At 55.1% G+C, this 25,032-nt stretch overlaps 1 protein-coding gene across 2 annotated transcripts in view; it reads right to left on the bottom strand.

The window, feature by feature from the left end:
* ALPK1 (alpha kinase 1) overlaps positions 1-24,277 on the bottom strand; it is a 66,046-nt gene extending 41,769 nt beyond the window's left edge. For both annotated transcript variants that reach the window (XM_036311561.1, XM_036311562.1), the window contains exon 1: positions 24,169-24,277. The gene's annotated coding sequence lies outside the window, so the exon portion shown is untranslated. The remainder of the gene's footprint in view (positions 1-24,168) is intronic.
* Positions 24,278-25,032: the final 755 nt, after the last annotated feature.

The raw sequence follows: 25,032 nt of genomic DNA, 5'->3' as shown, positions 1-25,032 counted from the left end.
TCCTGCATGCACCCCGATGGGGAGGAGCTTGTAACTGAGGTACGTGCCCTTGGCTGGAATCGAACCCTGGACCCTTCGGCCGCAGGCCGACGCTCTATCCACTGAGCCAGACAGCCAGGGCTCACAGAGTCCTATGAGGTGAGTTAACATGTGCAAACGCAGGCGCCTACCACGGACTAAGAGCTTCGTAGGGATCAGATATTATTGTTTAAAAATGAAATTTCCTTTTTAAAGAGATCGTCCAATGTTTTCTTTAGTCTATTTGGGTTCGGTGCCTTGCTGGCCTCGTTGGCATTTATGGGTTTGAGAATAAATCTCAAAGTCTGTGCAAAGTCTTCAGGCTCTTGCTACCCTTCCCAGCATATCGCCCTGTGATAGTGATTACCCCCTAACTGAACCTCCAGATCCACATGCAATTACGGAACAGAAATCCGATCCCACACTGAAATATTATGACGGCCAAGACATTTTCAGGACGAAAGATGCGAGTTTTATTTGCATGAAAATGACACCCGAGGACCCAGCCTGCCAGGTTTAATCAGCTGTTGGCCGCCGCACAGGCGTGGGGAGCCCCCACCCCCCAGTGGCCAGGGCAGCTCCCGGGATTACAGCCCAGACAGGAACGACGGCCCTTATCCGCGTCTTTGCTCCCAGACACACAAAGCTGGTTATTTATTTTATACTTAAAGTGTCAGGGGCGCCGGGTGGGGGGCCTGGGCTGGGGATCGCAGACCACACTCTGGGCGGACAATAGCGTCCCCCGTGTGGCCGGCGATCACTCAGCCCGTGTGGGTTGCCGGGGCCGCTGGGTCTCGGCGGGAGCCTCCCGCGGGCCTGGGAACCAGGGGGGACTTGTGTCTCCTCGAGGGGCAGCCCCTGTGAGGGACGCTCGCTCAGCACCCACACATTTAGGGGCCAAACCTCCACACGCCAACCGCTTCAGCCTGCGACCCCCAGGCCCAGCCCCGCAGCCAGGCTCTGCCGACAAGGATTGTGCTTCTCCGTGTGACCTCAGGGGAAAGCGCCCGAAAGAAAAGACAGCACGGCTACCGTTTTGCTCTCCTTCTTCTTCACTGCAGAGTTCTCCCTCCTCCACCTCCTCCTCCCTCCTCCTCTCTGCTGCTCCCCGCTTCTCCTCCCTCCTCCTCACTGCTCCTCCTCCCTCCTCCTCCTCCTCCTGCCTGCTCCTCCCTCCTCCTGCCTGCTCCTCCCTGCTCCTCCCTGTTCCTCCCTCCTCCTCCCTCCTCCTCCCTCTCCTCCCTCCTCCTGCCTGCTCCTCCCTGTTCCTCCCTCCTCCTCCCTCCTCCTGCCTGCTCCTCCCTCTCCTCCCTCCTCCTGCCTGCTCCTCCCTGCTCCTCCCTCTTCCTGCCTGCTCCTCCCTGTTCCTCCCTCCTCCTCCCTCCTCCTCCCTCCTCCTGCCTGCTCCTCCCTCCTCCTGCCTGCTCCTCCCTGCTCCTCCCTGTCCCTCCCTCCTCCTCCCTCCTCCTCCCTCTCCTCCCTCCTCCTGCCTGCTCCTCCCTGTTCCTCCCTCCTCCTCCCTCCTCCTGCCTGCTCCTCCCTCCTCCTGCCTGCTCCTCCCTGCTCCTCCCTGTCCTCCCTCCTCCTCCCTCTCCTCCCTCCTCCTGCCTGCTCCTCCCTCTCCTCCCTCCTCCTCCCTCCTCCTCCCTCTCCTCCCTCCTCCTGCCTGCTCCTCCCTCTCCTCCCTCCTCCTCCCTCCTCCTCCCTCCTCCTGCCTGCTCCTCCTGCTCCTCCCTGTTCCTCCCTCCTCCTCCCTCCTCCTCCCTCTCCTCCCTCCTCCTGCCTGCTCCTCCCTCTCCTCCTCCTCCTCCTCCTCCCTCCTCCTGCCTGCTCCTCCCTCTCCTCCCTCCTCCTCCCTCCTCCTCCCTCCTCCTTCCTGCTTCTCCTTGTTCCTCCCTCCTCCTGCCTGCTCCTCCCTGGCTCCTTTGGTGAGAAAGACTCCCTCAGACCCCCAGGCACCCTGCTCTCTGGGACCGCAGAACCCGGGCCCTGCTTTCTCAGGGCTGACATGGAAGCGAGTAGCTGAGGTGCAGGACTCCGTACTTCCTGTGAGTTCTGTCACTGAGTCAGGTGCCGGGGCAATGTGCTCAGCGTCACTCGCCTGATGGGCAGGTGGCCGTGGTTTGGGGCCGCTGCACGCTTGGCTCGGGAGCTCCTGGAGCGGGAGGACTCGCATCTCCTTTCTCTAGCGAGGAGGGTGGGATCGGAGACGTGCCGCCAATTCCACTCCTCGCTTTCAGCGAATGGGGCACCTTCGCCAGCACAGAGCTGACACAGGAAAATGTTTTTTAAAAACAGTGAATTTAAATAGCAAGCGAAACACCCCTGATTACTGGAGACAAGAACATTGTTTTCTGCTGTTTCCTTAGCACCTGGCTTGCATGGCTGACGGAGAGGCTTACCATGTGAAACACTAGGGACTGATTTGCAAACTCCTGGACGGGAGTCAGCATTTCCTGGTGCCTGGTGGACACGGTGCTTCACTCCTTTGCGGTTACGGAGGAACAGAACGGACTTTCCTCAAAGTCGCCCTCACTGGGAAGGAAGACAAGCAGGCAGGTCAGCCGAGAGGAAGCCCAGCCCCTCCCGCCCGCAGTCAGGCTCAGGCTCGCTGACACCAGCTGGAGAATGCTCTCTACCTCCCCCGCCCCCCTTTATGGGAGAAGAGGCGTATCGGATCCTGGCCGAAGGCAATCGAGGAACTGGACTGATTATCCTATGTTTACAAGATCACAATGAGGCAGGTAGCAACTGATAGGGCCCCCGGCGAAGACCTGAAAAGTCGGAAGTTGTGTGATTTGTCCACGTTCCTGTGGCAGCTCCGGGGCCGGGGGGAGGTGGTCAGACGCAGCGCCGACCTCCGACCCACGGGGTTCCCGTAGGACGGCTCGGTGTCCTGGCTTCTGGAGCAGAAACAAACGGAGAAGCAGGTGCTCGACTCTGATCGCTTGTTGATTCCGTGAGAGAAACGTGCGTCCTAGTCGCCCAGAGAAACAGGCTCACGTCTCAAGTTTTAAAGAACGGAGAGGATAACGGCTGCGCTTTTGTCTTGTGTTTGTAGGATATTTTACCATTGATTTTAGAGGGAGCGGGAGGGAGAGGGGAAGACTGAGAGAAGTGAGGATGTGAGAGAAACACATCGATGGGTTGCCTCCTCCACGCTCGCCGACCAGGGCCCGGGCGGGGAGCAGCCTGCAACTGAGGTCCGCCCTCTTGACCGGAATCGAACCTCGGACCCTTCGGTCCGCAGGCGACGCTCTATCCACTGAGCCAAACCGGCCAGGGCTCCAGGGCTACGTAACATTTTCAATCCCAGTTTATCGTCACAGACACCAGGGCAGGCAGAGGCGGGTGTGTGTGTGTGTGTGGGGGGGGCGCTCTGTCCGAGGGAGCACCTGGGGGCCTTGAGCCTGCGCACGCACTCGGAGAGGCAGGCTCTGGGCTTCCCAGTGGAGAGATGAGGGCGTCGGGTCAGACCCCACGGGGCTTCTAAAACCATTTGCCTTCCAGCTACCGACACAGCCCTGAATATTTCAGAACACACCCATGTGCCCGCACAGACAGGCCGAATGGGAGCTGCCAGGACTCAGCTTCCAGCAAAACAATTCTGTGAACACACACACACATACGTGACCGACGTCCTCCCTCACTTCACCAGTAAACCGGCTCCTGCCCAGCCTGCGCCTAAGAAAGTTGATCGAATGCTTGGATTTCCTCCACCCAGACCAGAAGGAGAGCCTGAATGGGGCCGCTAATCCCGCCGGCACCCCACCGTGTTCAGGGTGGGTGACGCCTGCTGACAACCAGGTCTCCAGGGCCCTGACGCGCTAACTCGGGCCAGAACCCCCCACTCTGTCCTCTCCGGGGAGGGCGTCTGCTCCTACAGATGATTACAAACTCGGCGATGCCCTGCCCAGGATGTCTCTCGCCTTTTCCTCCCAAAAGGAGAAACTTGGGCTGGAAGATGACGGGTTTCTCCCTTTCTCTGAGGCGGAGTGCACCAACTGGCGTCGCTGCATTCAAAGCAGGGGCAGCCCGGCCGCGGCAGCCCCGAGGAGGGCGGGCTCTGCGCGCAGCCACATGAAAGGGCTCTTTTCATCCCGCGGCGTGGAGCGCACACCGGGCCTCGGCACAGCGCGGCCGCGACCCCCGCGGTAACGGGATTTACATTACTTTCTGACAGGAATTAAATGAGGGCCTTGTGGCCGCACGAGCAGCCGCGGAGGCGGCAACAGATGGGCCTGAATGCGCTCCCGGAAGCACCACGGCGACATCTGTGGCTCCACAGCCCGGTGGGCGCAGCCCGTCGCGGGCAGGCGGGGCTGGGCCAGCGTGTGTGTGTGTGTGTGTGTGTGTGTGTGTGTGTGTGTGTGTGTGCGCATGTGTGTGTGGTGCCTGTATGTGTGTGGTGTGTGCGTGTGTGTATGTGTGTGTGGTGTGTGTGATGTGTGTGTGGTGTGTGTGATGTGTGTGTGGTGTGTGTGATGTGTGTGTGGTGTGTGTGGTGTGTGTGTGGTGTGTGTGGTGTGTGTGTGTGTGTGGTGTGTGTGGTGTGTGTGTGGTGTGGTGTGTGTGTGCGTGTGTGCGTGCACACGTGTGTGTATGTGCGTGCGCACGTGTGTGGTGTGTGTGTGTGTGTGTGTGGTGTGTGTGATGTGTGTGTGGTGTGTGTGATTGTGTGTGGTGTGTGTGATGTGTGTGTGGTGTGTGTGTATGTGTGTGTGGTGTGTGTGATGTGTGTGTGGTGTGTGGTGTGTGGTGTGTGTGTGGTGTGTGGTGTGTGATGTGTGTGTATGTGTGTGATGTGTGAATTGTGTGTACGTGTGTGGTGTGTGATGTGTGTGTGTGTGGTGTGTGATCTGTGTGTATGTGTGTGATGTGTGATGTGTGTGTATGTGTGTGGTGTGTGATGTGTGTGTGTGTGTGGTGTGTGTGTGGTGTGTGTGTGGTGTGTGTGGTGTGTGTGGTGTGTGTGTGTGTGTATGTGTGTGGTGTGTGATGTGTGTGTGGTGTGTGTGGTGTGTGTGGTGTGTGTGTGTGTGGTGTGTGCGTGTGTGGTGTGTGTGGTGTGTGTGGTGTGTGATGTGTATGTGTGTGTATGTGTGTGTGTGGTGTGTGTGATGTGTGTGTGGTGTGTGGTGTGTGTGGTGTGTGATGTGTATGTGTGTGTATGTGTGTGGGGTGTGTGATGTGTGTGTATGTGTGTGTGGTGTGTGATGTGTGTGTGTGATGTGTGTGGTGTGTGATGTGTATGTGTGTGTGTATGTGTGTGTGTGTGTGATGTGTGTGTGGCGTGTGTGGCGTGTGATGTGATGTGTGTGTATGTGTGTATGTGTGTGTGGTGTGTGATGTGTGTGTATGTGTGTGGTGTGTGTGTATGTGTGTATGTGTGTATGGTGTGTGATGTGTGTGATGTGTGTGGTGTGTGTGTGTATGTGTGTATGTGTGTGTGTGTGGGTGTGTGTGTGTGTATGTGTGTGTGTGTGATGTGTGTGTATGTGTGTGATGTATGGTGTGTGTATGTGTGTGGTGTGTGATGTGTGTGTGTGGTGTGTGTGTATGTGTTGTGTGTGGGTGTGATTGTGTGTGTGTGGTGTGTGATTGTGTGTGGTGTATGTGTTGTGTGTGTATGTGGTGTGGTGTGTGATGTGTGTGTTGGGATGTGTGTGGTGTGTGATGTGTGTGTGTGTGATGTGGTGTGTTATGTGTGGTGTGTGTATGTGTTGTGTGTGTGTATGTGTGTGTGGTGTGGTGTGTGTGATGTTTGTGATGTGTGGGTGTGTGATGTGTGTGATGTGTGATGGGTGTGTGTGTGGTGTGTGGCGTGTGGTGTGTGCTGGAGCCGCCGGCACAGGGTTGGCCCTATTGTCACCATCCGATGGAGAGCGTGTCCTAGCGCCTGTGTGCACCCGGCGAGTCTGAGATGACGTCTCTCCTTGGACCGGAGGCTCGGCCCCGGAGGCTGATCCCGTCTTCCAGGGCGGCCTCTGGCGACGGGCTCACTTTCGGCCGGGCAAAGGGCGCTGCTGTCTGCGGTTGATGGGGCGCGCTCACACGCGGCCGAGACAACAGGGACCCGTCCCGGCGTTCTTCCTCCGAATCCGTCCCTTTCCTCCTCCAAGGGGGGTCCTGTTCTCACCCGGAAGTCTCAGTCCGTTCCCGGTTGAGACCAAGTCAAGAGACCTTGCGGCGGTGACCTTGAAGGGCGACCTTGATGGGCGTGAGGGAGGCTCCTGGGGATGGAGGGAGGCCGGCAGGGGGAGAGCGAGCGGCTGGCCCGCCGGCCAGGCCAGGCCCCCATCCCGTCCACACGCCCCTCTCCCCCACGCTCTCCGCTCTCCGCGAGGGGCCAGGGCGGATGGACCTGGGGCCGAAGGCTGGGCAGGGAGGCGAGGGGTCCAGGATGTGCTCTCCAGTCCCAGCGGGAGGAGGGACGGCTCCCTGGCCTGCAGCCCCCACAGCGAGAACAGAGGCTCTGGATCAAAGTGCCCACGTCTGGCTGGGCCGCGGCTGATAGGAGGCGGGGGGCGACGTCCGTGTGCCTGTGTCCTGGGCTGCGAAGCAGAAGGAAGCAGCGTCCACCTCGTAATCAGACGGGAGTCGCGTCCCCGTGGGCAGTGCTTCTGGCCTGGCTTCGAGGCCCTTCTCACCCTCACTGTGCGGAGGGGGGTTCCGAGGCCCCAGGGCAGAGCCCAGCCTCTCGATGAGTCTTTCAAAATGAGTAGCACTGTGCTCCGCACGTGTGTGGAAATTCAGAAAATGAACTTTTCAAAAAAAACACCCTTTTATTTTGGCTTCTCGGGACTAAGGTTATACTTTAAAATCACATACTTTTCAGCCCTGGCAGCATTGCTCAGTGGTTAGAGCACTGGCCTGGGCACCGGAGGGTCTGGGGTTCGATTCCCAGTCAAGGGCCCGTGCCTGGGTTTCGGGTTTGTTCTCGCCTCCAGTTGGGGCATGTGCGGGAGGCAGCCAATCAGCGTCTCTCTCGTATCGGTGTTTCTCCCCCGCCCACTCTCTCTAAAGAAACCAGTGGGAAAAGATGCCCTCGCTCCTTGGGTGACGATGGAAGAAGAAATCACATTCTTTTCATAATGAAACTGTGATTTGCTGTAACAAACGTGCTCATGACCAAAAGCAGCGGGGCATCGCCAAGCTATGGTAGAGCCTGCCGGGAGGCTGATAAAATAATACATTGAGATGAAAAAGGGAGGGTCAAGCCATATTTCTAGCCCCTCTTCCTGGTGCAGAAACGGAAGCAGGCCGGGTGCTTGATGGAGAGTTCCGGAAGAAAGTGGTTGGATGCCAGCGAAATCCGTGCAACACACTGTTCCGAGCAACAGCAGCAGCAGGAAGAGGCTTCGACCCCGAGGCCCTCCTGCTGTGACGCTCACGCTGCAGGGGTTCAGGTAAGCGTCCCACACGGACTCACAGCCGCAGCCTCTGCTCTGTGCGGCTTTAAAAAATACGTATTTTTATTGATGTCAGAGAGAAAGGGAGGGGGAGAGAGAGAAACATCTACGATGAGAGAGAATCATGGACCGGCTGCCTCCTGCACGCCCCACACTGGGGATCGAGCCTGCACCCCGGGCCTGTGCCCTGACCGGGAATGGAGCCATGACCTCCTGGTCCGCAGGCCGACGCTCAGCCCCTGAGCCGCGCCGGCCGGGCTCCATGTGACTTTCAAAGGGCCCAGGCGTGAGCCGCGGCGAGTGGGTGGGCCTGGTGCCGTGTGAGGCTGCTTCTCAGGGAAGCAAGTCCACAGTCAGGCCCCCTCTCGCCACGGCTTCCTGTCACCGTGGACGTGACGGGGATGAAACAGGTGCAAGCACTTTATTTTCACCAACGGGAAGCCCTCCTTCCTGAGGCTGCGGCACACGCACAGCTCGTCTCCCCATTGCTCTCCTCCTGTCCCGTTGCTGTCCTCCTGTCCCATTGCTGTCCTCCTGTCCTATTGCTGTCCTCCTGTCCCGTTGCTGTCCTCCTGTCCCGTTGCTGTCCTCCTGTCCCATTGCTGTCCTCCTGTCCCGTTGCTGTCCTCCTGTCCCATTGCTGTCCTCCTGTCCCGTTGCTGTCCTCCTGTCCCATTGCTGTCCTCCTGTCCCGTTGCTGTCCTCCTGTGCCGTTGCTGTCCTCCTGTCCTATTGCTGTCCTCCTGTCCCATTGCTGTCCTCCTGTCCCATTGCTGTCCTCCTGTCCTATTGCTGTCCTCCTGTGCCATTGGTGTCCTCCTGTCCCGTTGCTGTCCTCCTGTCCCATTGCTGTCCTCCTGTCCCATTGGTGTCCTCCTGTCCCATTGCTGTCCTCCTGTCCCATTGGTGTCCTCCTGTCCCGTTGCTGTCCTCCTGTCCCGTTGCTGCCCTCCTGTCCCGTTGCTGTCCTCCTGTCCCATTGCTGTCCTCCTGTCCCATTGCTGTCCTCCTGTCCTATTGCTGTCCTCCTGTCCCATTGGTGTCCTCCTGTCCCGTTGCTGTCCTCCTGTCCTGTTGCTGTCCTCCTGTGCCGTTGCTGTCCTCCTGTCCTATTGCTGTCCTCCTGTGCCATTGGTGTCCTCCTGTCCCGTTGCTGTCCTCCTGTCCCGTTGCTGTCCTCCTGTGCCATTGCTGTCCTCCTGTCCTATTGCTGTCCTCCTGTCCCATTGGTGTCCTCCTGTCCCGTTGCTGTCCTCCTGTCCTATTGCTGTCCTCCTGTGCCATTGCTGTTCTCCTGTCAGGCCTCGGCAGAGGCCCTTTGTCTTCAGGGCCCGAGGAGAAGCCACAGAACAAAGGCCCCTGTTGTTCCCTCTGCGGCCTCAGAAGTGACCGCGGCAGCGGCAGCGCGTCCCGCTCTCCCGGGCTCCCCACACCGCCCGCTCCCCGGTCGTCGCTGGACGTGAAAGGGGGGTAATTGAGGGAAGACCCATAAATTTAAGAGCTCTTCAGGGACAGACATAATGAATTTGGTACAGCACATATTTCTACATCAAAGATGCCTTTGAAGTGACAAAACCCTAATCCGCCAACGACCGGGCACTTCCCCTCGGCCCGCGAGCCCATCGGCAAATAAACGCACATTCAGGAAATTATCTTTATCTGGAAACGGCCACCAGGAGCCTCGGCCTCCCGGCAGCCTTGCCGCAGCGACACCGGGAACGTTTGGGGAGCCAGGCCTGAGGAGCGAGGGGCTTGCTGTGTGCAGGGCCCTGGCCCCGCAGCCGCCTGTGCGAGGGACAGGCCGGCTTTGTGCGCTCTCCGCTCGCTCGGGGCCTACAGGGCACTCGGTCATGAATATGCATCATGTCAGGAAGAGACAAGCCCTTCAGATCCGACATAGAAGACACGCACATCCCTGACCAGCCAAACCCCAGGACCCAGAGCGACTTGGCGAGCACGGTGACATGCTGGCCGCCAAAGGCAGGTGACGCTGGACACGCGTGCAGCCCGGCTGTGGGTGACGGGACTTCCACTCTCCAGCGACCGAGGGGAAATCTCACAGGGATTTCAGTTCTCGGAGCCACGGGTACGGATCCCACATGCAAATCACACACCAGACAGTGAGCCCACCTTCCCGGTGTCGACGAGGTTCTGAGTGCGGGAGAGTAGCATCCCGTGAACTAAATACACACGCGGTTTTAAGAGACAGGATTTTCCCATATTGAGCAGAAGGACATTGTGCAGAAAAAAGTAAAAATAGCAAATAAACAATTTTAAAGGGAAATGGTGGAGAGCCACGCGGTAACCTGAAACAGTGCTCAGAAGTTCCCGTTCTGTGCCTATTCTTTTCTACAAAGACGAGCTACTTCGCAGCGACCCCTGGGCGGGGAGCTGGTCGGATACTTGTTAATGACGGGGCTTTGGTTTTTCTGCCGACTTTGAAGGGTAACGCAGCCGAAATATAAATATAGATTTAAATGAACTTTTCACAGACGCAGATCCGGGAGGCGGCTGGGTACGCACTGGCTCCTTTTCTGCTCTCCTCCCGGGATGATAGAGCGGATCCCGCGGGGCACAGACAAAGCGGACGGGGGATTTGGGATATTCCCAGTGTTCCTGCAGACGTCCCGCCTCATTAGCATCACCTCCTCCCGGGAGGGACCGGCTCAAAGCCCAGCCCGCCCGCTAATCCCCGCGCAGAGCTCTGCTGGCTCCCTTTGAAGAGTAACAGAGTCCCCTTGTGCCTCCTGGGCGCCGGCCTCCCGGCCGAGGCTCTGGGCTGGAACCCGCTGCCGTCGGGGGAAGGACCAGGAGGCCGAGTGTCCAGGAGGCCAGTGCGGTGCAGGGGAGACGCTGGCTGGTCTCCCTCTTCCTCAGTGTCCATCCGTCTTCCCTCCTCTCGGCCGAGATGACGAGAGCACTAGCCCTGCACCTTGTTCCTTCGATGAGGGTCAGGCGCTGCCGCGCACCTGCCGGGCCATCGAGTCCTCGCTCCTCAGGGACAGAGGCTGGTCCCGGCCTCTTCCTTCACCCGCATCTTCACGGGACAACGGCACACTTAGAGACGGCCATTCTGGCGGCTCATTTCCTACAGACGCTGCTGACATACTCAACTAAGCAGCAGGTGGACGAGCAGCCTCCAGTTTTAATAAAATGCAAAAAAACCCAAGACCAAAACAAACAAACAAACAAACAAAAACCAAAAATTACACAGCAGCGTGGAAAACATTTGTCATATATATATATATTTTTTGTTGTTGTTGTTGTTAAAACCAAAGGCTCCGGAGTTTGCTGAAGACACTCCCTCAGGGAGGCCTACATTCTGTGTCTGAAACGCAAGTGCGAGGCTGAGAGCACAACTGATTCTAGTTGTTTTTCTCATTTTATGATCATTCCTTTGTGATAAAAGGAACCGGCTTTCACGTGTTTGCCGTCTTGAAGTAACTGCTTCCTAAGATTGCGGGAGCGTGTCCCCCACACGGCTCAGTGCCAGGTGACGCCCGCGGGGCGGGTTCTCCCTGATTAAAGCAGGAGACGCTGGTTCTCATGCTGCTGGGACCTGTTGTTGGCATCAGGTCATGAGCATCTCAACCTCGGCACGTTGCCCCTTTTCACCTTTGCTCACAGGGAACTCGGAACCGGATGCTGCCCACGGCTCCACAGTGCCCTTCGCTCCGCCAGCCTCGCACAGACCACCTGTAGTGACAGTTCTAGACACATCTGTGCGTCGCAAATAGAACGTTTCGGTATTTCTGAGTGCGTGCACAGGTTAAAACACGTTTCATAACAGTGCTCCCTATTCGACATGGCCTTCACATGCGTACGGAGAGAACTCGGGGTCTCAGGTGCACGGCGTGATTTTGTGGCACACCTTGCCATGTGGCAGGTGACGAGGCTGTGAGGCAGGTCACCAATTACCTCTCTTGCCAGGAGCCACTCTGGCACGTTCATGCCCTAAATCAGATCTGCTGTGCCTTTCATCCTAGCAGCGCCAACGTGTGGTCGCCCAGGCGTTGGCAAGTGCCGGTCCTGAGGGGCATGCTTCTCCCAGTCCCCGTCCTTTAAAAGTTATTAGAGCCCTGGCTGGTGTGGCCCAGTGGATAGAGCGTCAGGCTGCGGACCAAAGGGTCCCAGGTTCGATTCTGGTCAAGGGCACGGACCTCAGTTGCAGGCTCCTCCCTATCCGGGACCCTTGTCGGGGCTCGTGCAGGAGGCAACCCATCGATGTTTCTCCCACACTGATGTTTCTCTCCGTCTTTCCCTCTCTCTTCCACTCTCTCCGAAAGATCAATGGGAAGATATCCTCAGGTGAGAATTAACAACAACAACAAAAAGTTATTAGAGCATCGCTTCTGTGTGAATGTCCTTCTGACACCTTCTTCCCGCACTTCTCACGTAAACAAGACAGGGAACGATGTAGAGAGTTGGATATATTTACGATTGTGGGTGATACTTGTACTAAAAATCTGTCTTCCTTGAAAAAAACAACACACCACTAAAATACTTAAGAATAAAAAAAGTCACAACATGGCTTATTAATTTAAAAATGCAAGCCCTTCAGCTCTTACCCAAAATAAACGCATGTTACTGCTGGGCATTTACAAAAATTAATAACATAGCAGGGAAAAATTGCCCATGATCCCTTTAAGAAGCTCTGGATGGTTAGCCAGACGCTGGCATCAATCACCAGCCCACTTGGAACTTCCACGGCGCTCACGAGCCATTTTCCACTTCACCCCCAAACCGAGCCCACGGCTACACGCACGAGACCAACAAAAACGACGCGTGAACCTCGATTTCCTCCCAAGAAGAAGAAACCAGCAAAAACCAAGCCTTAGGGAAGCAGAAGGAGCAGATGGACGTAACACGTTTAAAAGTAGTGATTTATGCCCGGCGGGCCTGGCTCAGGGGTTGAGCATCGACCTGTGAACCAGGAGGCCATGGTTGGATTCCCGGTGCAGGAGGCAGCCAATCAATGATTCCCTCTCATCCTTGATGTTTCTATCTCTCCTCCTCCCTCCTCTCTGAAATCAGTAAAAATATATTTTAAAAAATAGTGATTTATAAAACAGTCGATACATCAAAATGGTGGTTATTTGAAAAGGCCCCTGAGTTGGCTTCTGAGAAAATCTAAGGGGTGACAGGAGAGAGAAGAATGTGGAAGGCGGGACGAAAACCATCACAGGTGAGATCTTCGAAGGAGGTGAGGCCATTATGAACAAACCCACCTGACGTATCTGCTTCTAAAAAAGGCCAGGTTAAACATTTACCAGCTCTAAGCCTGTCCTGCTGGCATCTTTATTGTTTGATAAAGGTGTCGATGACTTTGGAGAGCAAGACTCACAAATAATAGGCAATCTTTGCACACTCTCAGTCTTAATTAGGTCTTAGGCTTTTCTTCAGTTTTCTGTTTTAAATATTTTAATTGACTTCAGAGAGAGGAAAGGAGGGGGGAGAGAGAAACATCAGGGATGAGAGGGAATCATGGATCGGCTGCCTCTGCACGCCCCACACTGGGGATGGAGCCCGCAACCCGGGCCTGTGCCCCGACCAGGAATGGAACCGTGACCTCCTGGTTCACAGGGTGACACTCAACCACTGAGTCTCACCGGCCGTTTTAATCGTGTATCAGAATTGTTCAGAGAACAAGCCGCTCTTGCCACGGAGATCCCGTGACCAGGACACCTGTGGGCACTGTGGCCGCAGATCTGAGCTCCGGGGAGGAGGACCCAGCGCGGCCAGAACCGACAAAGCCGTCCGGGCCTGGGGTCAAACACCTCTTTTCCTTGAGAAACGTCCCTGCTTTCTGTGTTGGGCCCTGGGAGAGACCGGTGTCTCCGGGGAAATGGCCTGAGCCTGAGGCCTGAGCCGCCCTCTAAGCGCGTTGCTATTTCAGGCTTTTATTGGCAAGGTCTCCTCCTGTGGACTCGCTGAAGGCCAAGTTCACCCCCAGCAACACACATAGCGTCGCCCTAAGAATGCGCTGGGCCGCTCCCAGGGCTCACCGGTCGCACCTCAACCCAGAGCAGCTGGCCATCCGTCCGGAGCAGGGAACTCCACCAAGGAGGACTCGGCCGGAGCCGGCAGGGGCGTGAGAGGAGGCGGGGCCCTGGTCCAGAAAAAAAGTACCTGCTCCAAATCAGTAACAATACCTGGTGTTTCCGCCAAGGACAGATGGTGGGGTGCAGGAAAGACGGGCTAGGAGGGGGCCTCCCGCCTCACCACCCCCTTACTGAGAGCACAGCCTCACAGCCGGTTCCCACGGGGGCTGTCAGCGCGCAGTCTTCTCGCCTGTTCATCGAGCGCCTGCCCACATGGCAGCCCACAGGCAGCCAGCCATCCCCACACTCCCTGCCGCCCTCTACTTCGCTAGGCTGTTCGGTGGTGGTGCCCTTTACAGTTAGTCGTGAGTGACATGCACAGGGCGGGGCAAAGTAGGTTTGCAGTGGTTCCCATGGAAAAGAACACAACAGTCTATACTAATAAAAGCGTAGGTGGCCCTCCCGCCCTCGCACGATGCCCTCACGTCATCACAAGATGGCCAGCAGGGGAGGGCAGTTGGGGGCGACCAGGCCTGTAGGGGAGGGCAGTTGGGGGAGACCAGGCCTGTAGGGGAGGGCAGTTGGGGGCGACCAGGCTGGCAGGCAGAAGCAGTTAGGGGCAATCAGGCAGGCAGGCAGGCGAGTGGTTAGGAGCCAGCGGTCTCGGATTGTGAGAGGGATGCCCCAGATTGGAGAGTGTGCAGGCTGGGCTGAGGGACACCCCTCACCCCCCCCCCCCGCATGAATTTCATGCACCGGGCCTCTAATTAATAAATAATAACACAAGAATAAACTCTGGCCCAGCTGGCGTGGCTCAATGGTTGAGCATCGACCTATGAAACTGGAGGTTACAGTTCGATTCACGGTCAGGGCACCTGGATCGTGCAGGAGGCAGCCGATCCGTGATTCTGTCTCATCACTGATGTTTCCAGCTCTCTCTCCCTCTCCCTTCCTCTCTGAAATCCACAAAAATACATAAAAAAAAGGACGAACTCCATGTTGCGTCCTCACTACTATAAACCGACTTTGCCCACCCCGGGTGTAGCTTGCACAAAACTCATGGAGCCTCTTCTTTCTCTCATGTGAGTGTCGGAGCAATAGCGTCTTTCTGGGATGAAGTTGCAAGTATCAGGGGGCGCCCCCAGGCTGGGACCCCTGGCTGCAGTGGGAACCTGGGCGCCAGGAAGCTCAGGGCTCTGACCAGCTCCGTGCGTGCATGCGTGCGTGTGGCGAGCCCGCCCCTCGGGCCCTGCCTTTCGACGGCCTCCTGACCGGTTTCTGATCAGTGCTTCTCGCTGCCACTTGTCCTCCCTGCCCTTCGTTTTCATCACGCGTGTCACTTGACTCGCTTTCACACACACGGAGACTCCCCTGTAAGTGAGTGAGACGAACCTGCCTTTCGCCAAGCAGCTCAGCCACACGACCTGCTCACTCACCCGGTTTCACCGAGCGCCGGGCCCCGCCCTCCCGCCATCGCTGCCCTGGCCGTCCCTGCGATGTCCTGTCCGTACCCCATGCCAACCCGTTGGCCGGGGACCTGCTCCTCCTCACGCCCTCTGGGCCCACCTTTCCCGGGCGGGTCCCTTTAGATCCACTCCAGCTCAGACCCTGCAATCTTACACCTGATAACGTCTCCGGTTACCTCACCGCAGGATAACGGCGGCCTCGCCCCCTGGAAGCCAGAGCTGCCTGGTCCTAGAGCTGGACGTGGTGCTACGATGACGACGAGGCCGGCCTCACAGCCGAGAGGGGCTGTGGCCGGGACGGGAGTGGGCGTGCCACGCTCTGGGTCCCCTTCAGATGTGTCCCCGGGAGGGCGGTCACCAGCCACACGCGGTCGTGCTGTCCACACTCGGCCCCTTTCCCTCTCTCCTCTGAGGATGTCCGTGTGAATCAGGCGAAGTCCTCACTCGTGTGCGGCTTTTCTTCTTTCCCCTCAGCTGGGCTCCCCTCCTGCCTGCGCGTTCCTCCCCGGCACGTGCGTTTATTCTTTCACTCCCTCGGCGTTGCTGGAGCATCTAGGCCAGTGACGGCGAACCTATGACGCGCGTGTCGGAGGTGACACGCGAACTCATTTTTTTGGTTGATTTTTCTTTGTGAAATGGCATTTAAATATATAAAATAAATATCAAAAATATAAATCTTTGTTTTACTGTGGTTGCAAAGGTCAAAAAAATTCTCTATGTGACACGGCACCAGAGTTCAGTTAGGGTTTTTCAAAATGCGGACACGCCGAGCTCAGAAGGTTCGCCGTCGCTGCTCTAGGAGGTGCCGACAGGATCCGCTTAAGGATGAACAGAAACGCACAGCCGAGTCCCGGAGTCCGGAGCGCGAGGCTGCAGAGGCCGCTGTGCGGACAGTGGTCAGCGCCCTGAGGAAAGGGAGGCACCTCAGGCGTCCCAGGCGCCCTTCGCCTGAGCACCGCCGGGAGGCGCTGGGGGGCAGCGACCTGCTTAACAAGCCGCGAGCAGGTCCGCAGGATCGTGGCCCCTCGTCCTGGGGGCGTCGCTGGTCTTCACGCGACATCCCAGGCCGCCCGGGACCACGCACAGCCCAGCGACGTCGCACTTGTTCCCCCACATCCCCATGTTGCATGTGGCTGAGATCTGGGAGATCTGGGAGGTGAAACTCCTGCCCAAAGCAGCATGTTAAGAAGAAAAAAACACATGTTTTTCAAAGGAGGACAGAGATCCCCGGGATCCCGAGTGGCCGCGCAGAGCCCAGAACCTGCCAGCCCGAGAAGCGCTGTCGGTAAAAGGGGGACGCTGGTCCCCGCAGGGTATCTGGGGTGCGCACAGCAAATGCCACAGTGGCGCTGGGTGAGCCTGGGGATGTAATTATTTATGTAGATTGAAAGGTGGAGGTCCTTGGGGGGATTCCGAGATGTAGCTTTAAATTAAAAAAACTTAGTTGAGTGATGATCTATTATTAGTTAAGCAGAATCAGCAGGGAGAAACCCCATAGCCAGAAGGGGTGGTTGAGCTCCTTGATTTTACAGATAAGAAAGAGGACTCCTAGAGGGACTGTAGTCGGCCACCACCTAACTGCAGGGATGTGTTATGAGGACTGTGCGGCATTAGGCGGTTTTGTCGCTGTGAACATCACGCAGTGTAACTCTCCAGACCCAGACGGTACAGCCCACTGCACATGCAGGCTGTGCGGTTCAGCCTGTCGCTTCTGGGCTCAACCCTGTGCAGTACGTTACTGTACTGCACACGGTAGGCAACTATAACACAGTGGTATTTGTGTATCTAAACATAGACAAGGTACAGCAAAAAATATGGTGTTAAAGATAAAAATGGTCACCTGTGTAGGGCGCTTACCATGGGCGGAGCTGACGGCCACAGGATGACTTGTGTTTCCATTCCCAAAGGTCACTGCTGGTCACAAGACAACTCATGTCTGCACTTACATTAATTTCAGTAATTTTAAGGTCTGAAAGCCATGTAGAGTTTTGTGTGTATATATGTGTATGTGTGTGTATATATATATAGTGACTTCAGAGAGGAAGGGAGAGGGAGGGAGAGATAGAAACATCCATGATGAGAGAAAATCACAGATCAGCTGCCTCCTGCTCACCCCGCACTGGGGATTGAGCCCGAGACCCAGGCCTGTGCCCTTAACCAGATCGAACCCGGGACCCTTCAGTCCCCAGGCCGACGCTCTATCCACTGAGCCCAGCCGGCCAGGGCAGGACGAGCGATCTTCATCTCGTCCACAGGAGCTTGGTGCCACCGGCCCAGGCGCTAACTGAATGCTCCTCAGGGTGTCAGGGTCATCACCCTCGCGTGGTACACGGGGCACCGGAGGCTGCAGTGACGTGAGTCGGGGAGTAAGTTGGGGCTTGGGGCTTGCAGATCTGTCTCCCTTCAGACCTGTGCTCGCGATCAGCGCACCACCCTGCCTCCAAGTGCTTCGTTTCCTACTTCTCAAACCTGGGATGCTTGCCTGTGGCCTTGCCCTGACCGCCCGCCCGCCCACCTTTGAGGTTTACACCCGACCCCCTGCTGCCTTGGGAAGGAACGGCCTTTCTTCTCAGGCCCCGCACAGCGCGGGGTCCCAGAGCCCGGAGCCCCTGCAGCTCCCTGTCAGCCGAGCGCAGAGCCCAGTGGAGCTGACGGCGGCTCCTCGTCGAGCGCTGAGCTTGGCAGGTGTCTCCTGTCACAGCTGGCCCTCCCGTGGCCTTTAAATGCAGCCACGCTCACCAGCAGTGCCCCAGCCCCTCTCCCCAAAAGGTCTTCAAGTTGGAGCTGGTCATGTTTTACTATCAACCCCTGGCCGGTGCTCAGTGGTTAGAGCGTCGGCCCGCGGACTGAAGGGTCACGGGTTCGATTCCCAGTCAAGGGCACTGCAGGCTCGATCCTCGGCAATCAACCAGTGCGTCTCTCTCACATCGATTTCCTTCTCTCTCCCTCCTCCCCGCTTCCACTCTCTCCAAACATCAATGGGAAAATATCCCTGGGTGAGGATTTAAAAAAAAAGAGAGAGAGAGAGAAGGCCACCAAGTGTTCTTTTTGGAGGTGATTTGTTTATTGTCAGTTGAGTCCTATTTTCAATTTCACTGAATTTCCAACTTTAGGGTTGAACCCAAACTGATGTATTCGGGGCGATTTCCCTTTCCCCCCAGCTGTAGGTAATGGATTAATGGTGAGTCTTTCAAATGTGTGTCTCTCGGGCTATCGTATAAACTGCAACAGGCCAGGGACTGCGTCTGCCCTGCTCCCTCCTAAACCTGGGGTATTCGGATCTGGAATAGTTCCTGGCACGGCCGAGGTGCAGAAACGTTCGTTGTTGTTCAACGCTCACGAAAGGAGACGCTGGCTGAACCGGGGCAACCTCTCTCATTTGCTTCGTCCTCCGCGTTGCTTACTGTCCACTTGATACGTTGAAAAACTTCCTTCTATGCCAGCAATAACTCTGCCATTCCCAGAGGAGGTGCTTTCATCGTCTCTGTAAGGATTAAACTCCCCGCCGACCCCTCGAAGTGGTCATTTCGTCCTCTCATCTTTTACCTCCGAACTCATGTCAAGTTTTCAGTCCTCGTCGGTCCTAACAGACGTTTCCACACATCGATGACCTGATGGTGTTACCAGGACGTCATCGGACCCTCCGAAAACCGTGGCCGTGTCTACGCCACAGTCTCCGGCTCAGAAAGTGAGTTAAATAGGACGTCAGCCCCGACAAATGTCTGCGTCACTTGCATCAGGGTCTTCCTCGCTTTTCCCCAACAAGAGCCTGTGGTCTGTTCTCCTACCCGCGCCTCTCCGCCGCCCTCTCCTGGCGGCTCATAGCAGCACAGGCCAAGGAGAAAACCCTTGTACACGCTCACTTATTAGGGAAAACAAGTGTTTTGTTGTCAGAACAAAAAAGACCTAAAGAAATTACAAGACTCAGTAATGACCAATGGAAACGTAGAGCTTCTGTGAAACGTTGACATAGACAATAAATAAATAAAAACAAACAAACACATACCCTCTGGTGAGGATTAAAACAAAACAAAGAAACCACTGAAATAGTGATGCATATTATTTGCCTGACCAGTAAATTCAACTCTATTTCAGTAAAAATACAGGCATCTTTTTGGAATTCACTATAAAAAAAAGAAGATTCGCTAATCTATTATCTCAAAGTCGGTGATGTTTCCGTGTAACGATGATAAAATTACACTTGTGCCATCTACGGCGTGTTTGCTAACCAAACCAGCACAACAAATTCACCTGTTAAGTCCTGCCCGTCCGTGAATCTCCTGCCCGCGACCTACTCATTCCCAACCACATAGTCAGCCCTTTGCCGGCGAGGGCTCCCGGGTTCTAACCCCACTGTTCCGTGAATTTAGGGGCGTCCCCTCTCCCTGCCAGACCTCCACTTCCTCCTCTTTGTTTTTTATTTATTTACTTTTGTTAATCCTCACCCGAGGATATTTTCCCACTGATCTTTAGAGAGAGTGGAAGGGAGAGGGAAAGACAGAGAGAAACATCGATGTGAGAGAAACACATGGATTGGTTGCCTCCTGCCTGCACCCCAACCTGGGCCCGGGCCAGGGAGGAGCCTGCAACCCAGGAACGTGTCCTTGACCAGAATCAAACCTGGGACCCTTCAGTCCACAGGCCGATGCTCTATCCACTGAGCCAAACGGGCCAGGGCCATTCCCTCCTCTTTAAAATTAGAGGGTGTTGCTAAGGTCTCTGAAGCCCCTTCTGACTCACAGAGTCTATGACGCCATCTCCACCTTCTCGAAATTCAGTCGGATGTCCCCGAGGACTGTGTCAGCCTCGTGCGATCTGGTAGATGCCGCAGGACTTAAAAACAGCAGCGTTTGTTATGACCAAGTCCTGGCATCAGGTCCTCAGTGCGAAAGCTCATCTGATTTTTGTAAAAACCACACGGATAGTTACCCTTCCTGTCCTCCTGCTCGGGGCGCGAGCACTGGGGCCCAGAGGGTCAGGCACCTGTCAGGGTCACACACGAAGGAGCAGAGGTGGTTCTAACAGGGCAGCCAGAGCAGCCCCCGTGGGCGCCCACACACGGGATAAAGGGTGCCTGGAATAGGTGTGTTCAACAGACAGGAAGAGGGTCTGAAGGGAGGGCAGCCAGAAACACAGGAGGGAAGTCAGGGTGTGAGGTGGGACAGAGACCAGTCAACAGCCTGAAAACTGGAGGGAGAGAAGAGAGAGAGAGAGAGAGAGAGAGAGAGAGAGAGAGAGGTGAAATCTACAGAGTGGCCTTTGAGTTTGGATAAGGTGAGCAGAGGTCACTTTTCCGAGTGGAAATATGTTTGAAGAATGTGCCCCAAGGAGAGTGAGGAAGGTGAGGGGCCCTGCCCATCTGGCCAGGAGGCGAGCGCCTGTGCGGCCCAGCAGCGGGCAGGGGCTTCTGCCAGCTTCTCGCTGCCTGGCCCGCGGCCTGGGCACCTCGCCCGCTCCTGGGTCTGGTCTCTCACCCTCTGGGGAGGGGCTGCGGGGGGCAGAGCGTCTGAGCTCGAGGCTTCGAATGTTCCTCCATAGCCCATCACCTGCAGCTTCTGGAAGTGAGCATCGGACCTGACTCCTTACTGTCTCGGGAGAGTCACTGGGGGCACGACTTAGGGAAGGAAATTTCTGGGCAGGGGTGTCGGTGTCTTGGAAAGTCACGGCCCGAGGCATCCAACCTTGAATGAGAGGTTAAGTTATTGTGAGGACGTGGCCCAATCAAAGGAGCATCTAAATGTGTCTTTTCTAGAAAAAAAAAAAAGAAGAAGGACGTTATGAGCGGCCGAGGCAGCGTTGGTGGTTCTGCAGAGGCGCTGGCTTGTGCAGCGGTGGGTGAGGAGTGAGGCGCGGAGACCAGGGGTGCCCCCTGCCGAGCCAGGGGCGCGCAAGCCTGGGCCTGGGCTGGGAGTGTCTGCAAGACACGTGAACGTCAGCCCGGCGTGTGCTGGCCTCGCCCATGAGCCTGGGTCAGGGGAACACTGACTAGTAAGAGTGAGAAACGAAGAGGGTGTCACCACCGGGGGAAGTTCCCCTTCCCCCTTCCCTTTTCTCTTTAAAAATTTTCCATTACTTTTGAGAGAGAGAGGAAGGGCGAGGGAGAGAGAAAGAAATATTGGTGTGAGAGCGGAACATCCATCGGCTGCCTCCTGCACGCCCCCTGCTGGGGACTGGCCCGAGACCTGGGCATGTGACCAGGAATCGAGCTGGCAGCATTTTGGTGCCCGGGAAGATGCCCAAGCAACTGAGTCACAAGCTCACCCAAGGCCGCTTTGTAGATTTCATCTCTCTCTCTCTCTCTCTCTCTCTCTCTCTCTCTCTCTCTCTCTCTCTTTTCTTTAATTTTTGTTTTTTTTTTAATCCCCACCCTAGGACATTTTCCCATTGATTTTAAGAGAGGGTGGGAGGGGGAGAGACACACAGAGAGAAACATTGATGTGAGAGAGACACATTGATTGGTTGCCTCCTGCACAAGCTCCGACCATGGCCCAGGCCGGGGAGGAGCCTGCAACCGAGGTCCGTGCCCTTGACCGGAATCAAACCCGGGCCCTTCCGTCCTCAGGCCGATGCTCTATCCACTGAGCCACACCGGGCAGACCTTCTCTTTTCTTCAAAGCAAAAGAGGAAGAATCCACACGAGCAAAACCAGCCGATAGAAAGGGTTCCCGTCGGCACTTCACCCCGCGCTCTCTGGCTCCACCTGTTGGTCCTTGACCGAGGCTCAGTCCTCTCCACGTGTCCAGTACACAGAAGGCGAGGCCTTCCCTCCCAAAGACTGCCATTCACTGTGCACCTGCATCGTTTTCTTTAATGAAGTCTGTTCGTTTTCTCAGAAAAGTAATATATTACATAGTAACATAAGCAGCCAATCATAGTATAGATATAGACAAAGACCTGGGTTCAGGTTCACATACCGACATAGACATAGGTGGTAGGGGAGAAAGAGAGAGAGAGAGAGAGAGAGAGAGAGAGAGAGAGAGAGAAGAAAGAAAGAGAGAGAGAGAAATAGAGATAGAGAAATAGAGAGAGAGGGAGATAGTGAGAGAAATAGAGAGAGAGGGAGATAGTGAGAGAGCAAGAGATAGAAATGAGAGAGAGATAGAGATAGAGATAAATATATATATATAGAGAGAGAGACAGAGAGAGAAAGAGAGAGAGAGAGACAGAGAGAGAAAGAGAGAGAGAGAGACAGAGAGAGAAAGAGAGAGAGAGAGACAGAGAGAGAGAGACAGAGAGAGAGAGAGAGAGAGAGAGAGAGAGAGAGAGAGAGAAGCAGAAGGGAGAGGAATAGCCTGCCACTATAACACGCCATCCACGCCAGAAGATCTGTGAGTTATACCTTTGCCGTTTCACGTGAGCAGCTGTAAGAATCATAGCTGAAGCCCTGGCCGATGTGGCTCAGTGGATAGAGCGTTGGCCTGCAGACTGAAGGGTCCCGGGTTTGATTCCAGTCAAGGGCACATGCCCAGGTTGTGGGCTTGATCCCCAGTGTGGGGCACGGGGGAGGCAGCGGATCCATGATTTTCTCTCATCGTTGATGTTTCTGTCTCTCCCTCTCGCTTCCTCTCTGAAATCAATAAAAATAGATTTAAAAAAAAAAAGAGTGATAGCTGAGTCTGTGAGCATTTTCTGTGCTGATGCTGGTCTCAGTCCCACCAGGCCCACAGGGAGCCACCATTAGCTTAGCCCAGGGTGGGCAACCCCGGCACTCGTGCCAAACATGGCACGGCAGTAACTTTTGCTGGCACGCGAAACCCTCTCTTATAATCTTCCGTTTACAATTTTTTTCTTAATATCGACTTTTTTATTTTTCAGATACATTCAGTGTAGGTGCATCTTAGATAACTAAATAATTTTACATAACACGTTATCTTAAAGACCATAGCCATGGATTGACGAGAGAGGGGAAGAGCAATTTCTATGCCTCTGCCTTAACTCTCCCTGCCTTCCTAGGTCCGACCAGTGTTTTGGTTTCATCCACATACTCTTGTGAATCTTTGTTCTCAGTGATGAATTTTGTTAAGTCTCCTAATAGGAGTAGCCTGACGGATGAAAGCAGTAGCGCGTGCGTATCTCTGAAGGTCACGAAATATAAACCTGATGTAAAATCTCTGTCATCAGTGAGGCAGCAGCAAAAGTCCCACTGATAGTATCAAACGGAGTCAGAAAGTTTTCTGTCGGACTATCAGTGTACATGTATACATTAAAAAATAAGTGTATTTTTCATCATCATATACTGTGTTTTTGTCGCTCGAATGAATTTTATTAATTCTTCAAGGTTCTCCACATACGTACACCTTCAGAGATATCAAGCAGGCGTAACATGTTCTCAAAAAATTAGGGTTGGCACGCAGAAGAATTCTGAGTCAGAGATTTTGCTGGTTTTGGCACGCACTCACAAAAAGGTTGCCCACCCCTGGCTTAGCCTTTCTTCTTGGTTAGGGTGCCTGCAGTTCTTTCTTATCACACATACCTCGGTAATGAAACTCTGTGAATTTTCTCCGTATTCACCACTATTTCCTCCCTAGGATGGACTCCCGAAAGGTAATGACCAACATGCGCATTTTTGACGTCCGCTGGCACGTAGCGTGATAGTTATGACTCTTGACCCCGGTGCTCCTCGAGGTCAGAGAGCCCATCTGACCGGCAAGAAGGAGCTGGGGGTTACCTGGGACAACTCGCCTGCTCGACGACTCATTTCACAAGTGCTGGCGGCCTCTGCACCTCCCATTTCATGGCAATTCGGAGGAAATACGGAGCAGCACAGCCCAGTGAGATCTGATAAGACGTGTACTTATCTATCAAACACGTTGCATGTCTATCATCAGGAAACCCAACAGTCTGTGTTATCAGTTAAGCTCCGTGACCCAGGGACAGCGCGGCTCAGGACTCCCACCCGCCCTGGTCAGAGACGCCCGCCTCACACACACCAGTGCCCGTGGCCTCAACCGCGGCCCTTCCCAGGCGCCTTCCTGGCCTCACCCTGTCGCACATCTCCTGTCACCGCATTTCCTTCATCGCTTCCTCCACACGGACAGTAAACAGGCTCAACATCTTTCAGGGCAATCACATCCAGGGAGCAATTGTAACTCACATTAAACCAAGCACATAGCAACGTTTCAGTCTGGAAGGAGCCGCCTTCCATCAGCAGTTGGTGTATCACGTGTATCAGGCTTTTTTTTGCACCCACATCTACCCAGCGTTGTTTGACGCGTGAAGGCCGGTACTCACTTTTCTCTCGCAGGAGACGGAAAACACTCGGAAAAGAACCCCTCGGCCTCCTTGAAACACCGTTTCTCAGAAGCAGCCTCCGTGCCAGGAAGCAGGAAACTGAAAGAAAGCCAAGCCGGCCAGTCTCCGGATTGTGCAACGTCCAGCCGTTTGCACCGTTGGACACACCCCCGCAGGCACCCCTTGGTGCAGGGTATTCTGGGAGTTGTATTACTGCAGAAAATTCCTTCTTTTAAAGAAAGTGCAAGAAAACTCTTTATTTGGACTTAGAACGGAGAACCGTCCCCCGGGAGCCGAGGACAGAGAGTGTCAGTGGGGAACGGTTCTGATGCAGTATCAGAAGACAGACCCGAACGGGAGAGCGCGATGCTGAGGGAAATAAGCCAGTCACTGAAGGAAAAATACCACATGATCTCACTCACTCATGGATAATAGAGACCATTATAAACTTATGAACAATAGTAGATACGGAGGCAGAGCAGCCTCAAACAGATTGTCAAACTGCAGCGGGAAGGCCGGGGAGGGTTGCGGGGCAGGAGGGAGGGGGGTAAGAGATCAACCGAAGGACTTGTATGCATGCATATAAGCATAACCAATGGACACAAGACACTGGGGGGTAGGGGAGGCCAGGGGATTGTCAAGGGCGGGGGGGGAAAAAGGACACATATGTAATACCCTTTGTAATACTTTAAGCAATAAAATAAATAAATAAATAAATAAATAAATAAATAAATAAATAAATAAATGGTCTAAAGAAGGAAACCTGCTTAACTTGAAAAAAAAAAAAAAAAAAAAGAACAAGATGTAAGCTGCACGCCTCTTGGAAAGGAAGTTGGGTCAACAGCTAGTCATTTCTTTTTCTTT

This window comes from Myotis myotis, unplaced genomic scaffold (genome assembly GCF_014108235.1).
Source record: "Myotis myotis isolate mMyoMyo1 unplaced genomic scaffold, mMyoMyo1.p scaffold_m19_p_56, whole genome shotgun sequence".
Taxonomy (NCBI): Eukaryota; Metazoa; Chordata; class Mammalia; order Chiroptera; family Vespertilionidae; genus Myotis; species Myotis myotis.
The sequence above is the reverse complement of the archived record's forward strand: the minus strand, read 5'-3'. Positions and strand labels throughout refer to the sequence as shown.